We start from the raw sequence: 6041 nt of genomic DNA on the forward strand, positions 1-6041 counted from the left end.
AGATTAACCCAGATCTCAGTTTGAGTGCGAGTCCAGTGCTAAGTTTGTAACCTCCCCAAGCCTCGTGTGTCTCATCTATAAGATATGCATAACCTAATGCACAGTGCCTGATGCATTGCAGCAGACAAAACATTAGTACTAATATGTTTGTAATTATAACCATCACAGCAGTACCTGCCCTGTTAACATCACAAGAGTCATTAAGAACCAAGCATAAACAATTAGAAGTCTTACGTGACATATCATTTCTGGGGCAATTACCATATTTAATACTTTCTGGGAATTTATTCCAAGGAAAAACAGGTACGAACCAGATAGATGTTTATTACAGAATTATTTTAAAAAGTGAAAGTTGGAAAAGACCTAAATGCCCAACAAGGAAATGGCTAAGTCAATTGGGTGGTATTAATGACGTGACATTACTGTATTATTCCTGGACTGTAGAAGAATTAAAATGGTATAGAAGAATATTAACTTTAACAAATACTTACTGGATGCCGGCTATGTGCCAAGTATTCTATGTTAGCACTGTCCATTGTAACCACTACATGTGGCCCTGAGAACCTGAATTGTAGTAGTCTGAACTGAGATATACTGTAAGGGTAAATTACACTCTAGATTTTGAAGAAGAATGAGAAAAAGAATGTAAAATATCTCAATTTCTTTATAGTGATAATATCTTAGAGAAGGACTATTGAGGTTAAAGACTAAAATTTGATCTTTATCTTTTTACTTTATTAGTGTGGCTACTAGAACATTTAAAATTATGTGGCATGCATTGCATTTCTGTTGTACCGTGGTATTCTATTTACCGGATACACAGTAGTAAACAATACAGTTTTGGGGCTCATAAAATTAAATCTTTTGTGTAGAACATAGACAATAAGCAGATAAATAGAATTGTATGTTGTGGTGAGTTATATGAAGACAGTATAGCAGGGTAAGGGCCAGAAAGTATGTGTATATAGAGGGGGATTATTTTAGAAAAGATTATTCCTCCACCTCAGAAAATGGATGTGGGAGGAAATGAGATATCTATGGATAGAAGCAGGAGATGGTAGGAGGGTGATGTCTTGTGGGAAAAGTCAGGTGTGGATTGAGACAGATAAGTCAGATGGGGCCTGGTGCAATCTCTACCTCAAGGAAGAAGCCAGCATCTAGAGAGGCAGGAAAGAAAGATGGAGAGGGGTAAGATAGGGAGAAAGAGCTCAGGGGGTTCCTGGGAAAGGCAGAAGGATGCAGGCCTAGAGTGGATATAGTTCAGGTAGAGCGATTCCTGGTTCTATGAATGAAAAAATACAATATATATGGTATACTATGGCATTAGATAGAATATTAGTTGGCTGCTGTCACAGAGACCCAGAAGAGGAGTGGCTCAAACTGTTGAGAAGTGTATTTCTATCTCATGGCAGTCTGGGTGTAAGGAGTCCACAGTATGGCAGCTCCACCTGTCTCATAGCTCCACCCTCCCTAGTTTCTTGCCTTGGCCCACATGGTCCAAGATGGTGCACCACTGCACCTTTCAGCCAGTGGGAAGGAGAAAGCCAAGGGCATGCCCTTTCCCCCTAAGGATTTCTCCACCTTGGCGCTATTCACATTTGCGGTTGGATAATTCTGTGTTTTGGGGGTTGTCCTGTGCATTGTAGGAGTTTTAGTAGCATCTCTGGTCTCTACTCACAAGATGCCAGTACTGTCTCCCAGTTGTGACAGCCAAAAATGTCCTCAGACATTGCCAAATGTCTCCTGGGCTGGGGGAGGAGGGGGCAAAGTCACCCCCAGTTGAGAACCACTGCTTTAAGAGTACTACCCAGAGGCGGCCCACAGCACTTCTGATTACTTCCTACTAATGGCCTGAACTTCATTACTTAGCCCTCCTAAGGGTGCAGGAGCTTGGAATTGTCTTTTTCAGATGGCCAAGTGCCCAGCTAAAAGTTGACTAAAGAAGAAAAGAAACTAGCTGATTCTCCCATACCCTTGTTGCTGCAGGGAATGGAAATTCTGTAGCTGATTGAGGATGTAGTCCTGTTCTTTTCATCTTTAAGTCTGAGTTTTAGTCATTACTCACTTTAACTCACTTGCATAAAAATACTGGTGGTGGGGAACACTAAGCACCTAAGGAGTGGCAATCCTATTTGAAAAGAATGGGGATTGTTACTCCAGGGGGTTAACCAGGGAGAGAAACTGAATTTTGAAATGGAGGCTAGAGGAGGTTGGATTTTCACTTGTTATTTGGCGCCATCTGGTGGAAATTTACAAATGGCAATTCCTCAGTATTTAATTTTTCTCAGGCATATGCTTCAAATTTTAAATGGATTATAGCAAAACTTTAAAGAATCCTGTCAGATGAGGAACTCTAAAGCATGATCTCTCACTTTCTGCACTATTGGCATTTGGGGCTGCATAATTCATTGTGGGGACTATTCTGTGCATTGTAGGATATTTAGAAGCATTCTTGGCCTCTGCCCACTGGATGTCCCTCCCTGCCCCCATTTGTGACAATCAAAAATGTTTCCAGCCATTGCCAAATGTCCCTAGGGTGAGGGTGTGGGGAATGGCTCCTGGTTGAGAACCACTCCTTGAAACAAGGCATCTAAAATCCCAGTGCCTGTTAAGGCATAGTAGTCACCTATCAGTGTATCCTGGTGTGTCTGGAAAGGATGGGGAGGCAGTGCTGGGAGAAAACGGCACCAGATGCAGCAGGACATGTCCTCTGGTTTACACTTTGGAGAATTTCGCTCCTGTTTATCTCAACCATAGGAGATGAGATTGAGGGAGAGAAGCCAAAAGGCGTGGCTACAGGATGTAGTTTCTTTAAAGGCCCTATGGTAAGGAAATATATAGAGGTTATTACCTAACACAGGAAGTAGCACAGACGAATCTCAGACTCTGTTACTGGGGCCCCAAAGTTCAGGTGCCAGGTGTGGAAATCCTGCCAGCTGTGGGAAGCCATAGCTAATCTCATGGGGCTTTTTGGATCCTCCCCTGTCCCCCAGCTAATCTCATGGGGCTTTTTGGATCCTCCCCTGTCCCCCAGCTGGGACCCATCTGCCACCTAAGTGTTGTGAAGAAACAGCTTGGGAACCAGTCCCCTTACCTGGATCAAGTAAATGGTGCTAAACCACCTGCAAACAGTAGTCCTGAATTCTTACTTTGAAGTTGGGTAAAGGAAAGAGCAGTTTCCCAGGAGCACCCCCTAGCAGGCCCTCGCTTCAGGTCCGGCTCAGGTCCTCTGCCATAATTTCTCTGATTTCACCTTCTCAAGCCCCTGCCTCACCAGCCCCAGACCCTTCGTTTCAGCAGATGACCACTTCCTATTGACACAATTGAGATGACCAGGCATGGATTTCATCACCTTGAAATATATTGCCATCTGCACTCACCATGCCTCTTGGTTTAAAGAGGCATGATGAATGCCTTTGCTTGTGCTTAGGCCAACCCAGTCAAGGGTTGTTCTCTGGATCCAATTCCATGTCCTCACAGGCACCTCACACCCTCAATTGTACACCTCTCGTATCATTGCCTCTCTCTTTCCTGGCTTCTTCCCCATCAGCATCAAACTTGCTCAGGTTCTCTGATCTTTAAAATCATTTGGGCTGATTTTTCACTCTCCTCTCCTCACCTTTCTATTTTTCCACCTCTCTTTTTGGTTATACTTCTGTAAAAAGTGAGATACCTTTATTTCCTCACCTACTTTCCACTCATCCCACAGCTGTTTCTCTTCAGGCATGTCCATTCCGGTACAACTGTCTCACTGGCATCACGGCTGACTTTCCATCTACTATACTTTGGCCTCTCTGCAGTATTTAATACTATTGTCCATGCCCTTTTTCTTTAAAATTACAAGATTTTCCCTCCCCAGACTGCAAAGGTAACATGTGCTTAATGCAAAAAAGAAAAATACAATAATAAAAACACAAATCTTGGACAACTGAGGCACTTAAGTACAAAGGAAAACAACAAGAATGGCTTGCAATGCCATTACTTTAAAATAACCACTCTTTAGGATATAACAATTATATATATATATGCACTCAGTACTGGAGCATTCAGATATATAAAGCAAATATTATCGGAGCTAAAGAAAGAGATAGGCTCCATTACAATAATAGCTGGAGATTTCAACACCCCACTTTTTAGCATTTGACAGATCTTCCAGACAGAAAATCAACAAGGAAATATCAAACTTAATCTGCACTATAGACCAAATATTTAATAGATATTTAGAGAATATTTTATCCAATAGCTGCAGAAGACACATTTTTTTCCCTCAACACATGGATTATTCTCAAGGATAGACCATATGTTAGGTCATAAAACAAGTCTTAAAGCATTCAAAAAAATTACAATGATATCAAGCATCTTCTCTGACCATAATGGAATAAAACTAGAAATCGGTGAAGAATTTTGGAAACTATTCAAATACATGGAAATTAAACAATATGCTCCTGAATGACCAGTGAGTCAATGAAGAAATTAAGAAGGAAATTGAAAAATGTCTTGAAACAAATGAAAATAGAGGAAGAGGCAGTACTTCCAAACTCATTCTATAAGGCCAATATTACCCTGATACCAAAACCAGACAAAGACACATCTAACAACAACACAAAAAGAATACAAAAGCTACAGGCCAATATCCCTGATGAATATTGATGCAAAAATCCTCAACAAAATATTAGCAAACTGAATTCATCAAACACTAGAAAGATCATTCATCATGCTCAAGTGGGATTTATCCCTGGGATGCAACATAGGCAAATCAATCAATGTGATTCATCATATCAACAGAATGAAGGACAAAAACCGTATGATTATTTAGATTGATGCTGAAGAAACATTTGATAAAATTCACCATCCTTTCATCCCAAAAAACCTCAAAAGGCTCTACCAAAACATTAGAACTGATAAATTCAGTAAAGTAGCAGGATACAAAATCAATATACGAAAATCAGTAGCATTTCTTATGCTAACAGTGAACAAACTGAAAAAGAAATAAAGTGGTCTAATTTACAATAGCCACAAGTAAAATTAAATATATAGGAATTAACCAAAAAAGTGAAATGTCCCTTTAATGAAAACTATAAAACACTGATGAAAGAAATTGAAGAGGACACCAAAAAATGGAAACCCATGTTCATGAATTGGAAGAATCAATATTATTAAGATGTTGATACTACCCAAAGTGATCTACAGATTCAATGCAATCCCTTTCAAAATACCAATGACATTCTTCACAGAAATAGAGAAAACAAATCATAAAATCTATATGGAACCATGAAACACCCAGAATATCCAAAGCTATCATAAGAAGAAGAAAAAAAAAACTAGAGGAATCACATTACCTGACTTCAAATTATACTACAGAGCTATAGTAACCAAAACAGCTTGGTATTGGCATAAAAACAGACACATAGACCAATGAACAGAGAACCCAGAAAAAAATCTGCATACCTACAGTGAACTCATTTTCGACAAAGGGGGGAAGAACATACACTGGGGAAAAGATAATCTTTTCAATAAATGGTGCTGGGGAAACTGGATGTCCATATGCAGAAGAATGAAACTAGACTCCTGTCTCTCTCACCATATACAAAAATCAAATCAAAATGAATTAAATAATTAAGTCTAAGAGCTCACACTATGAAGCTACTACAAGAAAACATTTGGGAAACTCTCCAGGACCACATTCTGGGCAAATATTTCTTGAGTAATACCCCACAAACACAAGCAACCAAAGCAAAAATGGACAAGTGGGATCATATCAAATTAAAAAGCTTCTGCACAGCAAAGGAAACAATCAACAACGTGAAGAAACAGTCCACAGAATGGGAGGAAATATTTGCAAACAAATATTTTCCCCTCTGACAATCAGCAGAATATATAAGGAGCTCAAACAACTCTACAGAAAAAAAACTCTAATAATCTGATTTTTAAAATGGGCAAAAGATTTGAATAGACATTTCTCAAAAGAAAACATACAAATGGCAAAGAGGCATATGAAAAAGTGCTCAACATCATTGATCATGAGAGAAATGCAAATCAAA

Source organism: Gorilla gorilla, chromosome X, assembly GCF_029281585.2.
Source record: "Gorilla gorilla gorilla isolate KB3781 chromosome X, NHGRI_mGorGor1-v2.1_pri, whole genome shotgun sequence".
NCBI classification, from domain to species: Eukaryota; Metazoa; Chordata; class Mammalia; order Primates; family Hominidae; genus Gorilla; species Gorilla gorilla.